The 22,862-nt window shown below is 44.5% G+C and overlaps 1 long non-coding RNA gene and 1 pseudogene across 2 annotated transcripts in view; one reads left to right on the top strand and one right to left on the bottom strand.

Moving 5' to 3' along the window:
- The window catches only part of LOC115931844 (uncharacterized), a 31,678-nt gene that overhangs the window by 5,376 nt on the left and 3,440 nt on the right, over positions 1–22,862 (bottom strand). Inside the window, exons 3-4 of one of the 2 annotated variants that reach the window (XR_010132418.1) lie at positions 8,719–8,898; positions 898–977 (exon numbers count right to left, since the gene is read on the bottom strand). This is a non-coding gene — a long non-coding RNA (uncharacterized lncRNA). Of the gene's footprint in view, positions 1–897; positions 978–5,492; positions 8,899–22,862 lie in introns of both variants that reach the window. The other variant, XR_010132419.1, reaches the window with a different exon arrangement.
- Positions 18,296–18,671, top strand: LOC101150848 (large ribosomal subunit protein mL51-like; annotated as a pseudogene).

The following is a 22,862-nucleotide window of genomic DNA, read 5'->3' as shown; positions in this document are numbered from 1 at the left end:
GGAAATTATCACCAGACCAACTTAAAATGACAGCGTTTTCCAGAGCTTGTATACCTTCTCAGCTATGTGTCTACGTGTGAGTGTGCATCCATCTAAAGACATAAGTGATTAACTTCTAATCCATAACTAAGATATGAGTCCAGAAGACCTTCCTCCGGAGCCTCAGTGAATTTAATTAACGTAGCTGGGTCCAGGTGCTGGGGTGAAAACCTGGATCTGGCCTCCTGCTAAGTCATGGAGGTTTGGGGAGTTCCTTTAGTCTCCAATAAAGCCTGTTTGTGGAGGCCTGGGGAGTTTCTTCAGACCCCCAATAAAATTTGTTTAATCCTAAATGGGTCCTGTTAAGAATTCCTTTGTTATCTCTTCATGCTTTAAAGCCCAGGAAAGGCCTGGGCAAAACTCTTGGTGGGCTTTTGTTACATTCCAGCCTTTGTATAAGGGTGCTGGCTCTTTCAGCTTTTAATATTTAACTTAACCACTTGGTCAGTACTGAAACAGTTGTTATGGAGGCCTGTGTTAGTGAGACCTGGCCTGCCACACCCCCACCTCAGCCTTGCAAGTAGCTGGGACCGTAGGTGTGCATGACCACAACCGGCTACGAAGTCCTATTTCTAAGGTGCATGGAAACAGTGAAGGGAAAATTAAGGCTATTTTCACAAACAAAACATTCAAACAAACCATTTACAGCAGAATAAACAAATAAAAGCAAGTACTATAGATTGCATAGCCCTCATCAGGGGTCTGAGGCAGGACTCCAAAGGCAAATATACTGATATTTCTGCAGCCAAATTCATCATGGTAAGTGGAACAAATATCCCATAAACAGGATTACAGCTTGCTTCCAGCTGATTTATATAGTAATACAGTAGTTCATGAAATAGCAAGATAACCACATACCATAAATTTTCTAGTACTTCTTACTCCCAAGGACAGTGTTCACTAAAGCTTCAAACACAGGTTCAAGTGAAGCTAAATGTCTGTGAAAGAAAAAAAAGCGTTTAAAAGCAAATAAAATTTCAGGACCCTCTAAATTTATTATGTCAAAGGGGATGTTAAGCCCTGGAGACTGAGTCAGTAGCATATTTGCAAATTCTGCTTTTTAGATTACAGCTTAACTCTCTTCCCCAGGGTCCTTGTTCTGGACATGACTAGGAGAAACATGAAGAGCTGCAAAGTTATTGATGTTCTGAAATGCTGCAAAGTCATATTGTCATATTTCTTTATTTTTGAGCCAGGGTCTTGCTGTGTTGTTCAGGCTGGATTGGAACTCCTGAGCTCGACCGGGCATAGTGGCTCACACCTGTAATCCCAGCACTTTGGGAGGCTGAGGCGGGTGGATCACTTGAGGTCAGGAGGTCGAGACCAGCCTGACCAACATGGTGAAACCCCGTCTCTACTAAAAATACAAAAATTAGCCAGGCATGGTGGCAAGTACCTGTAATCCCAGCTCCTCAGGAGGCTGAGGCAAGAGAATCACTTGAACCTGGGAAGTGGAGGTTGCATTGAGCCAAGATCACGCCATTGCACTCCAGCCAAGGTGACAGAGCGAGACTCATCTCAAAAAAAAAGAACTCCTGAGCTCAAGTAATCCTCCTGCCTCAGTCTCCCAGAGACCAGATCTCCTCCTTCCCATCACTGATCTCTGTTACAGATTAGCTGCCTCCTTTATTGTCCTGTACCCAACTCAGATCAGATGGCGCAAAGACCTCATGACGGTTGCATCTTCAGTGGGGAAGATTAAATACACCTTTCTTCTTCTTCTTCTTCTTTTTTTTTTTTTTTTTTTTGAGACAGAGTCTGGCTCTGTTGTCCAGGCTGGAGTGCAGTGGTGTGATCTTGGCTCACTGCAACCTCTGCCTCCCGGGTTCAAGCAATTCTCCTGCCTCAGCCTCCCGAGTAGCTGGGGTTATAGGTGCCTGCCACCACACCCAGCTAATTTTTGCATTTTTAGTAGAGACAGGGTTTCACCATGTTAGCCATGCTGGTCTTGAACTCCTGACCTCAGGTGATCTGCCCACCTTGGCCTCCCAAAGTGCTAGGATTACAGGCATGAGCCACTGTGCCTGGCCAAATAAACCTTTCTTGAAAGAAAAAGACCACCTTGACTAATCAGACCATTGTAACTATGCATTAAAGTCTAAAGATGTTGAAATTCTGGTAAGCTTCCATAAACTTTATCTATATACATGGTCCCAAACTTCTATACTTCAGAACACTGACTTCCATTCTTTGGAATCTGTGCTTCCTGGATGGCTGGACTTAAACCTTGCACTTGAATAAACTCTCCTTAAACTAGATTCTGGCCCTTTTGACTATTTTAGATTGACACCTGTATGCATACATGTAATGAATCAGGCTACATCTGGCTGCTTGGGGGTCTTGGGAAAGGGAGCACAGCAGTGATACATTGCTGAGGTCATGGGGCTGGAGGCAGCATGGAGGATGGATTGAAGAGTCTCTGAAGTCCTGGGGCAGCACCGTGTCAATGGGCTTCTCGGCACTTCCTCCCACATCACCAGTGCCACACCTAAGCATCTCTCTAATTCAGGGGTCCTCCTGCTCACTGATAAATGTCCTTGAAGCCAGCAGTTAGCAGGCCACAGATATTGCCAGATAGTCTGTGGGGACTCCCCAGGGTCCACATCTCCCCCACCTTTCCCCTCCCATTGTCACTGGTATTCAGCCGATTCCAGCAATTTCTCCATCATGCGAGGCAGGCACAATAGGTGCCCCATTTCTAGGTTCAGCATCTCTTCTCTGTGACTTTCTCCTGACTCCACTTTTGGTTGATAAACTTTGAGGGTCAATAATGCGGTTTGCTATCACCTTCTTCTGCCATAGATGGGCTTTATCTCCAGGTTCGGTCTCAAGAATTGTTTTAGGTCAAAGTGCTCGTGCAGTTGTGAAAGGAAAATCTCTTGGGCCCCCAAAATCACGAAGCTAAAGGGAAAAGTCAAACTGGGAGCTGCTTATGGCAAACCTGCCTCCCTTTCTACTGCAAGTCACCCCTCTGCTCACTGAGATAAATGCATATCTGATTGCTTCCTTTGGAGGGGCTCATCAGAAGCTCAAAAGAATGCGACCACTTGTCTCTTATCTACCCATGACCTGGAAGCCCCCTCCGGCTTTGAGTTCCGCTTTTGCTTTGAGTTGTCCCACCTTTCCGGACCAAACCAATGTTCATCTTACATGTGTTAACTGATGTCTCAGGTCTCCCCAAAGTGTCTAAAACCAAGCTGTGCTCTGACCACCTTGGGCACGTGTTGTCAGGACCTCCTGAGGCCGTGTCACGGGTACGCGTCCTCAACCTTGGCAAAATAAACTTTCTAAATTAACTGAGGCCTGTCTCAAATGGTTGGGGTTCACACAGTCAACCAAGTGCACGTTAGTGGAGCTGTCCATCCTGTCCGAGCATTTGTGACTGTGTGAATGGCAGCCTTGTGAGTGAACTTAGTCAGGAAGCCCTGCTTTCTGTTAACGGCAGGATTCCCCCTTCCCCCCAAAAAAGCATTTATATTCACTCTTATTGGAGTGTAAAACTCCCTTCACAAATCGTGGAAAGTAAATGTCAGAAACATTGCTTTTCAAAAGACATTCAGGAAAGGAATGTGTGGAGCAGCTGTGCAGAAATAACAAAATGTTCGTTTTTCTTCCAGACCAGCTTATCTGCAGTGAATTCCTGGCACTGATACAAAGGATTATTAAACCATGCAGAAAACATGGCTCGGGTTCCCAGTATATGTTCCCTTGCATACTAGCATACACCATTCACACCAGTGGCTTTTTCCAACCACAACTAGCTTTGGCCAGCATCATCTCGTGCCTTTCCTCCTGGACGCCTGTTGTGACTCTCCGCAACCATGCTGCCTGTCTAGAAAGGAGCACAGGTGAAGCTGCCTGACTCATCAGCTACAAAAACTTGTTCTGACTAAGGTTTTGTTGTTTTTTGGCTTTCAGACAGGGTCTCTCTCTGTCACCCAGGCTGAAGTGCAGTGGCACCATCTTGGCTCACTGCAGCCTCAACCTCCCTGGGCTCAGTGATCCTCCTACCTCAGCCTCCAGAGTAGCTGGGACTACAGGCATGCACCACCATGCTTGGCTAATTTCTGTATTTTTTGCAGAGATGGGGTTTTGCCACGTTGGCCAGACTGGTCTCAAATTCCTGGGCTCAAGCAATCCACTTGCCTTGGACTCCCAAAGTGCCGGGATCGCAGGCGTGAGCCACCGCGCCTGGTTGAGACTAAGGTTTTCAGAGGATACAAATCCATCAATGTAATTTTCAGCTGTTTCCTGATCAGGAAAGAAGCCTTTCCACCACAGCTATGCAGATTGTTTTACACCATGACACTTCTTGAATATTCATGCTCACCTTTAAAGTTCAGTTCTTCCTGCTGTATTCCAGCTTCTTTCATAACCAACAAACCACTCCTTGGCATACAGTGACTACTTCATTGCCAATTCCTTTCCATCCGTTCCTGGTCAATATCTCTCTCCCTACACCACACCCCACTGACCCTGTGTTTTCCATATTTCAATGGCTCTTGGTAATCACAATTATTATAAATTTTCAACTGTTTGTATTTTTTTTAATAGAGAGGGGATCTTGCTATGTTGGCCAGGTTGGTCTTGAACTCTTGACCTCAAGCAATCCTCCCACTTCAGCCTCCCAAAGTGCTAGGATTATAAGCATGAGCCACCACGCACAGCCCAACTGCTTGTCTTTTGATGGCTTCCCAACATCACTGATGCTTTCTGCACTATTGACAAAGAGAGTGTTTCCATGTGTCCTTCCCACAGTGAGCACTGGGTACATGCTACCCTTTTTGTATGAATTCACAGTGCAATTAAACCCATGGTCACAAAAAGACAAATGCATTTTAAAAATTAAAACATATACATTGTCAGCAACCAGCAGAGGTGCCTGTAACAGAGGGAGTGTTGGGATGCTGCCAACACCTTGGGTCAGGTCAGCTTTTGCAAATTTTGGCACCAAGTTTACAGCAAAAAAAAAAAAAGTCCTTTTCATTTTCACAGCTTTTTGCTTTTTGGAATGCTGATAAGGGCCTGTGGGTCTGTTCCATCATGGAATCAGGATGAAAAGACAGAATTGGAGTCCTCAAAGCAACCCCAGTCTAGTAGGACAGAGATGTCAACACCGCATTAGAGCATCATTCAACAAGGGCAGTTTCTGATGCCTCATGGGCACCTACTAAGTGCCAAGCTTCGTCCACTCCTCAAAGGCAGATTGGCTGATCCTATTAGCCAATGGAAACCCTGAGTCTAGAGAACTTCATAATGCAGGTCATGCAGCAGGAAGTGGCAAAGCAGGATAGCAGATCCAGGTCTGTTCAACCTTTGCAGGTAAGGAGGGGAAGCTGTGAGAACCCAAAATGCATTGCACATCTGGGAGGGAGATGACTCCGAGGAGGCCTCAAGGGCCAAACTGGAATGCTGGGAAGGAGGGAGTGGGCATGGGCCCTGGAAGAACACACCATGCACAGGTAGGAGGCTCCCACGACCAAGAGCTGAAAGTTGCCCATTCCAGGGACTGGGAGCCATGGAGGGCTCCCAGTAAGAAACAGCAGGATCGAATCTGTATTTCCCACAGAGCCCTCTGGCAGAAGGACAAATGGTCACCTAGAAAAGGAGGAAACAGCATAGATACTGCTGTAGTGATCCAGGTACACTCAGGAATGGCCAAGAGGAGGAAAAGGAGCAGACATGGTTGAGAGAAGCCAAGGAATTAGAATGGATGTGAATCAGACAACTAAGGGCAACCCAGGTGGGTTCAGGCTATAGATGACAGGCATTTACTAAATGCTTGAACAGAACGTCAAGAGATGGGAGGAGGAAGATAAAATGAAGTCAGCTGGAGATATGTTGAGCTGAGGTGCCTGGCAGACTTCTAAGTGGAGATCTGTCTTCCGAATTTGTGTCTGTGCACCTGCCACAGTATCTGACACATCAGACATGCCCCCCAAAATATAAGATGGATGGACGGACAGATGGATGGATGGATAGATGGATGGATGACTCATTGGGATGGATGGATGGATGGATGGATGGATGGATGGATGGATGGATGAATAAATGGGTGGGTGAAAGGACAGATGGATGGATGGATGGATGTCTGGGTGAGTGGATGGATGGATGGATGGATGGACTAACAGACAAATGGGTGGATGGCTAGATGAGCGGATTGGTGGGTGAAAGGACAGACATATGAATGAACAGATGAAGGGAGGAATGAATTCTCGACTTTAAATAATGAGATTTAGAAAATATGATTAAGTACAAAGTTTATTCAAGCCCAAAGTTTAAGGATGGCCACCTGGGAGCCTAGATTCAAGTTCCCCTGAATAGATGCTCCAATTAGCAGCAGTGGGTTCTTTTTTTTTTTTTTTTGAGACAGGGTCTCACTCTGTCACCCAGTTTGGAGTGCAGTGGTGTGATCACAGCTTACTGCAGCCTCAACCTCCCAGATTCAAGCAATCCTCTCTCCTCAGCCTGCCTCAGTAGCTGGGACCACAGGCACATGCCCTTATGCTTGGATAATTTTTTAAAATTTTTTATAAAGACAGGCTCTCACTATGTTGTCTCAAACAAAAACAAAACGAAAAGCCCCACTCTCCTGTCTCTCTGGGCCTGATAACTTTGGCACACCTCACATAGCTCAGACTGCTCTGTGCTATTTTTTTCCCCATTTCTCCCCTTTTCATGAAGACCTTTCAAAGAAGGCCTCATAGAAAAATGCAAATTGTTTTGGCTCCCTTTATGTTCAGGAGCTTAGTCCTGAGTTTCTAGGAAGGTTAATTATCAGATGGCCTTGTCCCATCTAGGGGAGGGGAGATGTATTAAGCCATTCTTGCATTGCTATAAAGAAATAACCAGCTGGCTGCACTGGCTCGCGCCTGTAATCACAACACTTTGGGAGGCCGAGGTGGGAAGATGGCTTGAGCCCAGGAGTTTGAGACCAGCCTGGGCAACATGGCAAAACCTCACCTTTACTAAAAATTCAAAAAAAATTAGCCAGGCATGGTGGTACATGCCTGTAGTCTCAGTCACTCGAGAGGCTGAGGTGGGAGAATCACCTGAGCCTAGGGAGGAGAAGGCTGCCGTGAGCCATGGTCGTGCCACTGTACTCTAGCCTGGGTGACAGAGTAAGAACCTATCTTGCATGAAAATAAATAAATAAGTAAGTAAATAAATAAATAAAAATAAGAAATACCTGATATTGGGTAATATATAAGAAAAGAGGTTTAATTGGCACATGGTTCTGCAGGCTTTACAGGAAGCATGGTGCTGGCATCTGTTCAGCTTCTAGGAAGGCCTTAGGAAGCTGACAATCAGGGCAAAAGGTAAAGGGGGAGTGGGCATGTCACAAAGGGAAAGCAGGAACAAGAGAGAGAGAGGGAGAGAGTGGCAGGTGAGGTGCCACACTTTTAAAAGAGCAGATCTCATGAGAACCCACTATCACCAGGACAGCACCAAAGGGAGGGTGCTAAGCCATTCGTGAGAAATCCACCACCGTGAGCCAACCACCTCCCACCAGGCCCCACCTCCAATGTTGGGGATTATATTTCAATATCAGATTTGGGTGAGGACAAATATCTAAATTATATCAGGGAAGGATACCTCTCAGTGAGGAATCTGAAGAAAGCCAAAAGCCAAATTGGGATGGCATCGCAGGGTGGCAAAAATGAGACCTCAGCCAAGTCATCAATTTATATAACTGCTGTTGCCTGTTGAATCATCTCTAGTCTTCAGAATACCATGAATTTGGTTTTCTTAGGAGAAGTAAAACAATGAGAGATACAGCTGGGCGTGGTGGCTCATGCCTGCAATCCCGGCACTTTGGGAGGCTGAGGCAGGTGGACCACTTGAGGTCAGGAGTTTGAGACCAGCCTGGCCAACATGGTGAAACCCCATCTCTACTAAAAATACAAAAAATTAGCCGGGCATGGTGGCAAGCACCTGTAATCCCAGCTACTCTGGAGGCTGAGGCAGGAGAATCACTTGAACCCAGGAGGCAGAGGTTGCAGTGAGCTAAGATCAAGCCATTGCACTCCAGCCTGGGCAACAAGAGTGAAACTCCATCTCAAAAAAAAAAAAAAGAGAGAGAGAGAGAGATACATAGTAGAAATATAATGCACATAAGAATTATAATCAAAAAGAAATGTGTATGCCAGAACAGAAAAAAACAATTCAATTTATGCGTGAACTAAAAACATCATAAAGAAAATTAAAACCCAGCCCTTCTTTAAAGACTTGTTGTAGCCAGGAAATAATTAAGGATTGCAGGAAAATAATAAAAACTCAGAAACAATCATCAGGGCTGGAATCTATTAATAGGTATAAAATAGTTTTCTTCTGAAACATAATATTTCTCTCTCAGATTCCCCATTTCTACCAAAGATAAATCTTAGTGGGACCAAGTTACTTGTAAAATAAGTTTTAGCATTGTACTCAGCTTCATTATTTGCATAAAGTGGAACAAGAATCATGACTGATCATAAAGGTTCTTTTCAAGTTGGCTTTGAAGGAATTTTCATAGAGAATTTCAGATTAGACTTTTTAATCTGAGGCTTTAAAAAGCCAAAGATTCATCTTCAGATTGTGCCTGTAACACCTGCATGAACTGGGTGAGTTCCTCTTTTCTCAAGGCCCCAAAATATTTGAGGTTCCTGGGCCTGTCAGAAAGGGACATTATTTACTTACCTCAAGATCAGGAACCTTGTAAGGGAACTGTATAGATAAGGTACATGGCCACTCTTTCCAAGTAGCTTTTTATTGACTCTATAAAGCCAACCTGAATTCCTCAGAGCAGTCTGGTCATATCTGAAAATATGCCATTCCAGTCAAAGCCTTGCTAGAATAACCAGTGTCTTCAATTGTGTTCTGTTAACAAAGGAAAAAAAATTTTTACTAAAATTATGCAAATAATTATATTACAATAAAATAAGAATACTCATTCATAGTTTCTGAATTCTGGAGAAATCAGGTAGAAGGAAAGATAAAAGCTTCAATTTTGCTCACAAAAATATATTTTACCCAATTGCTATAAGCTCTAAACAGATTTTTTTTGTTTTAAGTTTTTGGCCAGGTACTGTGGCTCATGCCTGTAATCCCAGCACTTTGGGAGGCCAAGGAGGGTGGATCACTTGAGGTCAGGAGTTCGAGACCAGCCTGGCCAACATGGTGAAACCCCGTCTCTACTAAAGGCATGGTGGCGCACACCTATAATCCCAGCTACGCAGGAGGCTGAGGCAGAAGAATCGCTTGAACCCGGGAGGCGGAGGTTGCAGTGAGCCGAGATTGCACCACTGCACTACAGCCTGGGCAACAAGAGCGAAACTCCATCCCAAAAAAAAAAACAAAAGTTTTCTTAACTCTCGAAAACAAAACAAAAAGAGTTAGCAATGTTTCAACAAAAAAGTCATAAAAATAATTTCAGTCCAGTGTAATTAATTATTGTAATGCCTGATGCTGGGTTAGAAATCTTCATGAATGCATCAGTTTTTCATTAGCGTTGTGGAAGTTTTTACCTAGTCCAATGGTATGATCTCTAAGTTTATTAGAAACCTGTATTCAAGAGTACTTCTCAGTGTCCTTTCCATGAATTTCCTTGAAGAAAAGATAAACTTTGGACTGTAGCTGATTGTAAACCACTTTTTTCTTTTCTTTTTTTTTTTTTTTTGAGATAGAGTCTCCCTCTGTTTCCCAGGCTGGAGTGCAGCAGTGTGATCTCAGCTCACTGCAATCTCCACCTCCAGGGTTCAAGCGATTCTCCTGCCTCAGCCTCCCAAGTAGCTGGGACCACAGCTGTGAATCCATCTGGTCCTGGACTTTTTTTGGTTGGTAGGCTATTAATTATTGCCTCAATTTCAGAGCCTGTTATTGGTCTATTCAGGGATTCAACTTCTTCCTGGTTTAGTCTTGGGAGGGTGTATGTGTCCAGGAATTTATCTATTTCTTCTAGATTTTCTAGTTTTATTGTGTAGAGGTGTTCATAGTATTCTCTGATGGTAGTTTGTATTTCTGTGGGATCGGTGGTGATATCCCCTTTATCATCTTTTATTGCGTCTATCTGATTCTTCTCTCTTTTCTTCTTTATTAGTCTTGCTAGCGGTCTATCAATTTTGTTGATCTATTCAAAAAACCAGCTCCTGGATTCATTGATTTTTTGAAGGGTTTTTTGTGTCTCTATCTCCTTCAGTTCTGCTCTGATCTTAGTTATTTCTTGCCTTCTGCTAGCTTTTAAATGTGTTTGCTCTTGCTTCTCTAGTTCTTTTAGTTGTGATGTTAGGGTGTCAATTTTAGAACTTTCCTGCTTTCTCTTGTGGGTATTTAGTGCTGTCCAGCTTTGTTCCATTGCTGGTGAGGAGCTGCATTCCTTTGGAGGGGGAGAGGCGCTCTGATTTTTAGAATCTTCAGCTTTTCTGCTCTGTTTTTTCCCCATCTTCGTGGTTTTATCTACCTTTGGTCTTTGATGATGGTGATGTACAGATGGGGTTTTGGTGTGGATGTCCTTTCTGTTTGTTAGTTTTCCTTCTAACAGTCAGGACCCTCAGCTGCAAGTCTGTTGGAGTTTGCTGGAGGTCCACTCCAGACCCTGTTTGCCTGGGTATCAGCAGCGGAGGCTGCAGAACAGTGAATATTGCTGAACAGCAAATGTTGCTGCCTGATCGTTCCTCTGGAAGCTTCGTCTCAGAGGGGTACCCGGCCATGTGAGGTGTCAGTCTGCCCCCATTCTGGAGGGTGCCTCCCAGTTAGGCTACTTAGGGGTCAGGGACCCACTTGAGGAGGCAGTCTGTCCATTCTCAGATCTCAAACTCCGTGCTGGGAGAACCACTGCTCTCTCCCATTCTGGCTAAATGAACGGCTTATTTTACACAGACCTGTGATCCTATTTTGATATCAAATGTTTTCTTTTTTCCTTTTTTTTTTTTTTAGATGGAATCTCGCTCTGTCACCCAGTCTCGAGTGTAGTGGTGTGATCTCAGCTCACTATAACCTCCGCCTCCTGGATTCAAATGATTCTCCTACCTCAGCCACCCAACTAGCTGGGATTACAGGTGTGCACCACCACGCCTGGGTAATTTTTGCATTTTTAGTAGAGATAGGGTTTTGCCACATTGGTCAGGCTGGTCTCGAACTCATGGCCTCAGGTGATCCACCCACCTTGGCCTCCCAAAGTGCTGTGATTATAGGCGTGAGCCACCGTGTCTGGCCATATTTTGATATCAAATGTTTTAAACCTTTGATATTTGACATACTTCCCAAAATCAATTTTTTTTTTTTTTGAGATAGGGTCTCTCTCTTTTACTCAGGCTGGAGTGCAGTGGCACAGTCATGGCTCACTGTAACCTCTCCCTCCTGGGCTCAAGCAGTACTCCCACCTCAGCCTCTAGAGCAGCTGAGACTACAGATGCACGCCACCACACTCGGCTTAATTTTTAAATTCTTTTTTTAGAGATGAGGCTTGATCATATTGTCCAGGCTGGTCTTGAACTCCTGGGCTCAAGCAATCTGCCTTCCTTGGCTTCCCAATGTGCTGGGATTACCAGTGTGAGCCACTGTACCCAGCCAAAAATCAAATTTCAAATTCTAAAATTAAGTCTTTTTGACCTGAACTAATGTGGACATAACCTGGACATAACAAATAGAAACTCCTGGAAATCCAAATAGTAGGCTTACTCGGTATGTTAGAATCATACAGGAAGCATTGTCAAATAAACAATAGCGTTTAACTTTCTTTGAGTTATATGTGTATCACACAAGTATAAATGTGTGATTAATATTTGTTCCAAAATCATATGAGATTTCTAAAATTTTGCTATGTCCTGGTATATGTTATCAGTCATAATTATGATCATGATGTTACATTGTTAGATGCCACAGAAATAACCAATTTTCCTTGTCACAGGCATCTTTAACTATGGCTACTATAAGTCTTTTGTCATCCGTAGACAATTACTGTTTTACTTTGATTCTTTTCGAAAAGTGGTTTACGGCCTGGCATGGTGGCTCGCACCTGTAATCCCAGCACTTTGGGAGGTCAAGGCTGGTAGATCACCTGAGGTCAGGAGTTTGAGGCCAGCCTGGCCAACATGGTGAAACCCCGTCTCTACTAAAAATACAAAAATTAGCCAGATATGGTGGTAGGCACCTGTAGTCCCAGCTGAATGCTACCAGAGGTACAAGGAGGAGCTGGTACCATCCCTTCTGAAACTATTCCAATCAACAGAAAAAGAGGGAGTCCTCCCTAACTCATTTTATGAGGCCAGCATCATCCTGATACCAAAGGCTGGCAGAGACACAACAAAAAAAGAGAATTTTAGACTAATATCCCTGATGAACATTGATGCAAAAATCCTCAGTAAAATACTGCCAAACCGAATCCAGCAGCACATCAAAAAGCTTATCCACCATGATTAAGTGGGCTTCATCCCTGGGATGCAAGGTTGGTTCAATATATGCAAATCAATAAACATATAATGTTTATTGATTTAACATTATATGTTAAATCAGCATATAAACAGAACTAAAGACGAAAACCACATGATTATCTCAACAGATGCAGAAAAGGCCTTGACAAAATTCAACAGCCCTTCATGCTAAAAACTCTCAATAAATTAGGTATCGATGGGACATATCTCAAAATAATAAGAGCTATTTATGACAAACCCACAGCCAATACCATACTGAATGGGCAAAAACTGGAAGCATTCCCTTTGAAAACTGGCACAAGACAGGGATGCCCTCTCTCACCACTCCTATTCAATGTAGTGTTGGAAGTTCTGGCCAGGGCAATCAGGCAGGAGAAAGAAATAAAGGGTATTCAATTAGGAAAAGAGGAAGTCAAATTGTCCCTGTTTGCAGATGGCATGATTGTATATTTAGAAAACCCCATTGTCTCAGCCCAAAATCTCCTTAAGCTGATAAGCAACTTCAGCAAAGTCTCAGGATACAAAATCAATGTGCAAAAATCACAAGCATTCTTGTACACCAATAACAGACAGAGAGCCAAATCATGAGTGAACTCCCATTCACAATTGCTTCAAAGAGAATAAAATACCTAGGAATCCAACTTACAAGAGATGTGAAGGACCTCTTCAAGGAGAACTACAAACCACTGCTCAAAGAAATAAAAGAGGACACAAATAAATGGAAGAACATTCCATGCTCATGGATAGGAAGAATCAATATCGTGAAAATGGCCATACTGCCCAAGGTAATTTATAGATTCAATGCCATCCCCATCAAGCTACCAATGACTTTCTTCACAGAATTGGAAAAAACTACTTTAAAGTTTATATGGAACTAAAAAAGAGCCCACATTGCCAAGACAATCCTAAGCCAAAAGAACAAAGCTGGAGGCATCACACTACCTGACTTCAAACTATACTACAAGGCTACAGTAACCAAAACAGCATGGTACTGGTACCAAAACAGAGATATAGACAAATGGAACAGAACAGAGCCCTCAGAAACAATACCACACATCTACAACCATCTGATCTTTGACAAACCTGACAAAAACAAGAAATGGGGAAAGGATTCCCTATTTAATAAATGGTGCTGGGAAAACTGGCTAGCCATATGTAGAAAGCTGAAACTGGATCCCTTCCTTACACCTTATACAAAAATTAATTCAAGATGGATTAAAGACTTAAATGTTAGACCTAAAACCATAAAAACCCTAGAAGAAAACCTAGGCAATACCATTCAGGACATAGGCATGGGCAAGGACTTCATGTCTAAAACACCAAAAGCAATGGCAACAAAAGCCAAAACTGACAAATGGGATCTAATTAAACTAAAGAGCTTCTGCACAGCAAAAGAAACTACCATCAGAGTGAACAGGCAACCTACAGAATGGGAGAAAATTTTTGCAATCTACTCATCTGACAAAGGGCTAATATCCAGAATCTACAAAGAACTCAAACAAACTTACAAGAAAAAACAAACAACCCCATTAAAAAGTGGGCAAAGGATATGAACAGACACTTCTCAAAAGAAGACATTTATGCAGCCAACAGACACATGAAAAAATGCTCATCATCACTGGCCATCAGAGAAATACAAATCAAAACCACAATGAGATACCATCTCACACCAGTTAGAATGGTGATCATTAAAAAGTCAGGAAACAACAGGTGCTGGAGAGGATGTGGAGAAATAGGAACACTTTTACACTGTTGGTGGGACTGTAAACTAGTTCAACCATTGTGGAAGACAGTCTGGCGATTCCTCAAGGATCTAGAACTAGAAATACCATTTGACCCAGCCATCTCGTTACTGGGTATATACCCAAAGGATTATAAATCAGGCTGCTATAAAGACACATGCACACACATGTTTATTGTGGCACTATTCACAATAGCAAAGACTTGTGTCTAAATGTCAATCAATGATAGACTGGATTAAGAAAATGTCGCAATATACACCATGGAATACTATGCAGCCATAAAAAGGATGAGTTCATGTCCTTTGTAGGGACATGGATGAAGCTGGAAACCATCATTCTCAGCAAACTATCGCAAGGACAAAAAACCAAACACCGCATGTTCTCACTCATAGGGGGGAATTGAACAATGAGAACACTTGGACACAGGAAGGGGAACATCACACACCAGGGCCTGTTGTGGGGTGAGGGGAGTGGGGAGGGATAGCATTAGGAGATATACCTAATGTAAATGACGAGTTAATGGGTGCAGCACACCAACATGGCACATGTATACATATGTAACAAACCTGCACATTGTGCACATGTACCCTAGAACTTAAAGTATAATAAAAAAAATAAAGATTTCAAAGAGCAACTCTTTTACTCTAAAATAGAGCAGAGACTCAGTTCCCAATCAAGAGACATAATAAAGATAGCATGAGGCAAATTCTCCCAGCCCCCTTTTTTTGCAGTTTATTCAAAAGGTAAACAAATCTTTTACTTTTTTTTTTTTTAGATAGAGCCTCGCTCTGTTGCCCAGATTGGAGTGCAGTGGCACAATTTCAGCTCACTGCAACCTCCACCTCCCGAGTTCAAGTGGTTTTCCTGCCTCAGCCTCCCAAGTAGCTGAGATTACAGGCATGTACCACCACACCTGGCTATTTTTTGTATTTTTAGTAGAGACAGGGTTTCACCATGTTGGTCAGGTCCTGACCTCAAGTGATCCACCCACCTTGGCCTCCCAGTGTGCTGGGATTACAGGCATAAGCCACCACACCCAGCTTACTATCTCTTCTTAACACAACATGAAATTCTTATTCAATGGAGAAAACAAAATTTAACTTTTATATTAGTGTATTATCAATCGTCCATTCTCAGGCAGCTTTGACTATACAAAGTAAGATTCCCAAAAACCTTTTATAAACTCTTACAATTTTCTTTTTCCTAATTTTTAAAATAACAGTGATAGGGTCTCACTATCCTACCCAGGCTGGTCTCAATCTCATGGCCTCAAAGTGCTAGAATTACAAGGATGAACAACCATGCCCGGCCCAACTCTTACAATTTTCTATTAAAGAGCACACCAATACTCCAAGAAAACCTACTGTTCAGACACAGGGGCCCAGACTGTGGCCTAGCATCACTGTGCTTTTTTTTTTAGACTCAGTCTCCCTCTGTCACCCAGGATGGAGTGCAGTAGCGTGATCTCGGCTCACTGCAAGCTCCGCCTCCCAGGTTCATGCCATTCTCCTGCCTCAGTCTCCTGAGTAGCTGGGACTACAGGCGCCTGCCACCACACCTGGCTAATTTTTCTTTGTATTTTTAGTAGAGACGGGGTTTTGCCGTGTTAGCCAGGATGGTCTCGATCTCCTGACCTCATGATCCACCCACCTTGGCCTCCCAAAGTGCTAGGATTACAGGTGTGAGCCACCACACCCAGCCAAGCAGTCCCTTCTTTAAGCCAATTAATTATAGCTTTTTCATATATTTTGGTAGTGAAATATCACATACACATGACAGATATAAACATATAGACATACAGACAGAAGCAGATCTTATAGTTTTTATAAAGAATCTTCTCTCCAATTCCCCATTTCTACCAAAGATAAATCTTAGCAAGACCAACTAACTTGTAAAGTAAGTTTTAGCATTATACTTAACCTGATTATGCTCTCAAATAGCTTTTATTTCCCCCTTTTACATGATCCCTAAGCAACTGTTAGCTAGGCAACACTAAATTAGCACTTCTAAAGGGATGACTGAGGTGAAACAAAGTAGAAAAAATTCACATCTCAAAAGCACAGAGCTGAATTCAAACCAAGGAAGAAGGGTGTAGGTAAAAGCCTAGTTGTGGGCGGCAAACCACCTACGTGCCGAGGCAAGAGACCGAGGGCACGAGCTTTTCCAGTATAATAAAATATATAAAACAACAAGAGTTATACTAGATCTAGATCATAGACATGATTATATATGAAAATCATTAATCGTTAGTTTGTAGCAATTACTCTTTATTCCAATATTACAATAATCCTTGCTCTACAATCATAACCTAGGAAAAACCAGGCCATACAGACATAGGAGCTGAGGGGACATAGTGAGAAGTGACCAGAAGACAAGCGTGCGAGCCTTCTGTTATGCCCGGACAGGGCCACCAGAGGGCTCCTTGGTCTAGCGGTAACGCCAGCGTCTGGGAAGACGCCTGTTGTCAAGCGGACCATGGTCTAGCAGTAGCGTCAGTGTCAAGGAAAAACACCGGCTACTTAGCAGACCGGGAAAGGGAGTCTCCCTTTCCCCATGGGAGTTCAGAGAAGACTCTACTCCTCCATCTCTTGTGGAGGGCCTGACATCAGTCAGGCCCACCTTCAGTTATCCGGAGGCATACCATCTCCCTGTGATGCTGTGCTTCAGTGGTCACACTCCTAGTCCGCCTTCATGTTCCATCCTGTACACCTGGCTCTGCCTTCTAGATAGCAGTAGCAAACTAGTGAAAGTACTAAAAGTCTCTGATATGCAGAAATAATGGCGCAAGCTGTCTCTCTCTCTCCCCCTCTCTGCCTTGGCTGCCAGGCAGGGAAGGGCCCCCTGTCCAGTGGATACGTGACCCACGTGACCTTACCTATCATTGGAGATGACTCACACTCTTTACCCTGCCCCTTTTGCTTTGTATCCAATAAATAACAACGCAGCCAGACATTCGGGGCCATTACCCGTCTCCGCATCTTGGTGTTAGTGGTCCCCCAGGCCCACCTGTCTTTTCTTTTATCTCTTTGTCTTGTGTCTTTATTTCTACAATCTCTCGTCTCTGCACATGGGGAGAAAAACCCACCGATCCTGTGGGGCTGGTCCCTACACCTAGTGAAGACGAGGTTGCCAGGAAAAGTATTTCCACCAAAGGTAAGGTCTGTGATGTAAACTGTAAGACAGTGTCTTCAGCCAATGTCTTCCCCATCTTCAGTTTCTAGCAGTTTGGGTGCAGGGAGGGAGACGCCCTTACAAATGGAGATTTCCTTCATATATATAAATTTTTTTTACAAAGAGTTTCAAAATAGCCAGCTAAATGCTAGAAAGCCATATTTTGGAGATCAAAGTTACACAAGGGTCTGTATTAGTCAGGGTTCTCCAGAGGGGCAGAACTAATAGAATAGACATATATATGAAACGGAGTATATTAGGGAGAACTGGTTCACACCATCACAGGGTGGAGTCCCATGATACACCGTCTGCAAGCTGCAGAAGAAGGAAGCCAGGAGTGGCTCAGTCGGAGTCCAAAAGCCTCAAAAGTAGGGAAGCCAACAGTGCAGGCTTCAATCTGCGGCTGAAGGCCCAAGAGTCCCAAGCAAACCACTGGCTTAAGTCCAAGAGTCCAAAGGCCAAAGAACCTGGAGTCTGATGTCCAAGGGCAGGGGGAACGGAGGAGGCATCCAGCACAGGAGAAAGATGAAAGTGAAACTGCCTCTGCAAAAATTACAACTGAGGAAATGATGACAGTGAAAGAGATCAGACCTGCCCGACTCCATCTTGCTTCTAACCTTTAGGCTGTCTTTGTTCATGCCTGGGCACAGGCCAACTAACCTTGGGAAGGAATTTAGCTTATAGTTTGACTCTGAAACAAAATTGATAATAGCCATTTCCCAGAAAGATCCCCTTCGTGCCTAGGAACCAGTCTGCCTTTGTAGGAGTAAAAATTAGCTACAAGATTAGAAATTTTAAGGCCCAAGGTGGCTGCCTTCACGTTAGTACCCGTGTGAAGTCGACAGGGACGGTTCCTGTTGTCTTCTTGAGGGCCACATCTGGTCCTCATTCTTGGGCTTATTTGGTGTGCTGTTGAAGGGGCAGACTAGAGAAATGGCAGGGAGCCTCTTATGTGGGGCAGGTAGGCGCCTGTGGGACTAGGTGTGGCATGCAGAAGCTTCTCTCTTGGTGTTCCTAGATTGATCGGTATAAGGCTCCTACCCCCCAAAGTAGTTGATCCTTGGAACGAGAGGATGGCCATGTTCAGAGTGTATGACAACATCAGGATCCTGGGAAACTTTGAAAAGTACCCCAAAAACTGATCAGGGACCCCATATGGCTTCGAGATTGGAAGGGGAATGAATTGCAATGCTGTATGCTAAAGAAGAAAATGGTTGGAAATAGAATGTTTGCTGATGAGCTGCACAACCTCAATAAACGCATCAGCTATCTCTACAAACACTTTAACTGACATGCGAAATATCGATAGAAGAGAAAGCTGAGAACTTCAGAAAAGGCTCATCTGTCACCCTGGAGAAGGGAAGCTGTACTTTTCCTTATGAGGAAACGGCTTTGTATGCTCCCTGTAATAAAATGGGGCTTCTTTGAAAAAAAAAAAAAGAAATTTTGATTTAAAGGTCATCCAGCCTCTGGCTGTGAGTCCAAACCTCCCGAAATTGCTCCTGGGGATAACATCACCATTGTAATCCGAAGATCAGTGCTTGAGGTATTTATTCTGCAAGACCCTGTAGTCTATGGATCAGCTGATACCACACAGACCGGCTATCTGGCTCAGCCAGTTCTGCCATCGTACCCAGGAACAGAAGACAACAAGGAAACCTCACTTTGACCTCCCTGTGATTCCATCTCCAGCCAGATCAATCAGCACTCCTACTTCCTGAGCGGCCAAATTATCTTTAAAAATTCTGATCTGCAAATTCTTGGGATGTCTAATTTGAGTAATAATAAAACTCCAGTCGCCCACACAGCTAGCTCTGTGTAAATTACTCGTTCTGCATTGCAATTCCCCTGTCCTGATAAATCCGCTCCATCTAGGCAGCCGGCAAGGTGAACTCACTGGGTGGCTACAAAAGCCAGAAGACTCAGCAAGCCAGCTTCTCCCACCCTCCTCCACCTGCTTTGTTCCAGCCACACTGTCAGCCAATCGGATGGTGCCCACCCCCATTGAGGGTGGGTCTTCCTCTCTCAGTCCACTGACTCCAATGTCAATTTCCTCTGGCAACACCCTCACAACACACCCAAGAACAATACTTTACCATCCTTCAATCCAATCAGGTTGACAGCTAATATTAACCATCACAGGGTCTTTTCAACTTAGCTTGTTTCTCTATTAGATTACTGACTTCAGGGTGAAGCCCTTTAATGAATAGGGCAAAGGAGGCATTCTCTATGCCTGGAATCAGCATGGATAGCTCTGAAAAGAAGCAAGCCTACTTTACCTGCTTGAGGGCCTACTTTTAACTTTTTATAAACACTTTATCCAACTTATTACATATAAAAAAAGAAAAAACTTGGCCGGGTGCGGTGGCTCATGTCTGTAATCCCAGCACTTTGGGAGGCCAAGGTGGGTGGATCACCTGAGATCAGGAGTTCAAGACCAGCCTGGCCAACATGGTGAAACTTTGTCTCTACTAAAAATACAAAATTAGCCAGGTGTGGTGGTGCATGCATGTAATCCCAGCTACTTGGGAGGCTGAGGCAGGAGGACCGCTTGAACCTGGCAGGTGGAAGTTGCAGTGAGCCGAGATCAGGCCATTACACTCCAGCCTGGGCAATGAGAGCGAAACTCCACCTCAAAAAAAAAAAAAAAAAAAAAAAAAAAAACCGAAAAGGACATTTTCAAGTTACTCACAAAACCAGTGAGACTTAACCAAGGTAAATTAGCTAGGTGTGGTGGCATGCACCTGTCATCCCAGCTACTCGGGAGGCTAAGGCAGGAGAATCGCTTCAACCCAGGAGACAGAGGTTGCAGTGAGCCAAGATCGCACCACTGCACTCCAGCTTGGGTGACACAGCGAGACTCCATCTCAAAAACAAAGATTTAACCAAGGTAATGGCATAACGAAGGTCATGACTTAACCAAGGCTGAACCAAGCATCTCCAAAGAAATGCAAAGCAGTCTTCCTAAGCGACAGAACCACTCTAAAGACAGCTCAGAAAAAGAAATCTTGCTGCTCACACCTGTAATCCCAGCACTTTGGGAAGCTGAGGCGGGTGGATCACTTGACGTCAGGAGTTCGAGACCAGCCTGGCCAACACGGTGAAACCCCGTCTCTACTAAAAATACAAAAATTAGCCAGGCGTGGTGGTGAGCACCTGTAATCCCACCTACTTGGGAGGCTGAGGCAGAAGAATTGACTGAACCTGAGAGGTGGAGGTTGCAGTGAGCTTAGACCGTGCCATTGCACTCCAGCCTGGGTGACGAGAGCGAAACTTCATCTCAAAAAAAAAAAAAAAAGAAGACCGGGCGCGGTGGCTCACACCTGTAATCCCAGCACTTTGGGAGGCCGAGGCAGGCGGATCACCTGAGGTCAGGAGTTCAAGACCAGCCTGGCCAACATGGTGAAACCCTGTCTGTACTAAAAATACAAAAAATTAGCTGGGCGTGGTACTGGGCACCTATAATCCCAGCTACTCGGGAGGCTGAGACAGGAGAATTGCTGGAACCTGGAAGGCGGAGGCTGCACTGAGCCGAGATCATGCCACTGCACTCCAGCATGGGCAACACAGCAAGACTCCGTCTCAAAAAAAAAAAAAAAAAACAGGACTGGAAATTGAACCCAGGCTGCAAACATAGCCTCATGTTTGCAGAGACTCATAGCCTCTGGCCCACAGGCTGGAGCACTGACAAACCCTGCAGGGGCTCCAGAGCAGGCAGTTTGAGCATTTAAAGGGTTTTAACTTGTTTCAGATCTGATCTCAGCTGAACTAATTCCCTGGATGTTAGGATTTTATTTTTTTAATTTCCCTCCCTCCTTCCCTCCCGTTCTTTTTCTTTTTCTTTTCGGCAGCATCTCGCTCTGTCACCCAGGCTGGAGTACAGTGGCACCATCTCAGCTTACTGCAACCTCCACCTACTGGGTTCAAGCGATTCTCCTGCCTCAGCCTCCCGAGTAGCTGGGAATACAGGTACATGCCACCACATGTGTTTTTAGTAGAGATGGGGTTTCACCATGTTGGCCAGACTGGTCTTGAACTCCTGACCTCAGGTGATCCACCAGCCTTGGCCTCCCAAAGTGTTGGGATTACAGGCTTGAGCTAACATTTCTTTTCTGGCCTATTTCTTTTATTTTTTATTTTTGTTGTTGTTGTTGTTGTTGTTTTGGGTTTTTTTGAGACGCAGTTTCCTTCTTGTCGCCCAGGCTGGAGTGCGATAGCGCCGTCTCGGCTCACTGCGACCTCTGCCTCCCGGATTCAAGTGATTCTCCTGCCTCAGTCTCCCAAGTAGCTGGGATTACAGGAGCCCGCAACCACTCCCCGCTAATCTTTTTTTTATTTTTAGTAGAGACGGGTTTTCACCCTGTTGGCCAGGCTGGTCTCGAACTCCTGACCTCAGGTGATCTGCCCAATTTGGCCTCCCAAAGTGCTGGGATTACAGGTGTGAGCCACCGTGCCCAGTCTGTTCCAAATTTAAATATACTTTCCCCTTTTTGAGAGAAGGAAATGTGTGCATTGTGGAATTCCAAAAACACTGCTTAAGAGATGTATGGGAGCTGAGGGAACAGGCAGAAAGAGATGAGTTTAGATCATCCCAGAGGCAGAAGGAGAAGCAGCAGCTGGAAACAAACAGGAGAAAGCCTCCATGGTCTTTTTGTTTGTTTGTTTTTGTTTTTGTTTTGAGACAGAGTCTCACTCTGTCACCCAGGCTGGAGTACAGTGGCGCCATCTCGGCTCACTGCAACCTCCGCTTCCTGGGTTTCATGCGATTCTCTGCCTCAGCCTCCCAAGTAGCTGGGATTACAGGCGCCCGCCACCATGCCCGGCTAATTTTTGTATTTTTAATAGAGATGGGGTTTCACCATCTTGGCCAGGCTGGTCTTGAACTCCTGACCTCGTGATCCACCCGCCTTGGCCTCCCAAAGTGCTGGGATTACAGGTGTGAGCCACCTCACCCAGCCTGAAACTACTTCTAAATTTTAAAAAGAACTGTGGACGGCTGGGCGTGGTGGCTCACACCTGTAATCCCAGCACTTTGGGAGGCCAAGGCTGGTGGATCACCTGAGATCAGAAGTTCGAGACCAGCCTGGCCTACATGGTGAAACCCTGTCTCTACTAAAAACACAAAACATTAGCCAGGCATGGTGGTGGGTGTCTGTAATCCCAGCTACTGGGAGGCTGAGGCAGAAGAATCGCTTGAACCCGGGAGGGGGAGGTTGCAACAAGCTGAGATTGTGCCACTGCACTCTAGCCTGGGCAACAAGAATGAAACTCTGTCTCAAAAAAAAAAAAAAAAAAAAAAAAAAATTGCCAGGCAAGGTGGGGGATGCCTGTAATCCCAGCTCAGAAGAATCGTTTGAACCTGGGAGGCAGAGGTTGCAGTGAGCCAAGATCACGCCAATGCACTCCAGCCTGGGTAACAGAGCAAGACTCTGTCTCAAAACAAACAAACAAAAGAAATAGTTTCAGATAATCTTCTGTTTTCTTCTTGCAAAGAAATGAC

This window comes from Gorilla gorilla, chromosome 22 (genome assembly GCF_029281585.2).
Source record: "Gorilla gorilla gorilla isolate KB3781 chromosome 22, NHGRI_mGorGor1-v2.1_pri, whole genome shotgun sequence".
NCBI classification, from domain to species: domain Eukaryota; kingdom Metazoa; phylum Chordata; class Mammalia; order Primates; family Hominidae; genus Gorilla; species Gorilla gorilla.
The sequence above is the reverse complement of the archived record's forward strand: the minus strand, read 5'-3'. Positions and strand labels throughout refer to the sequence as shown.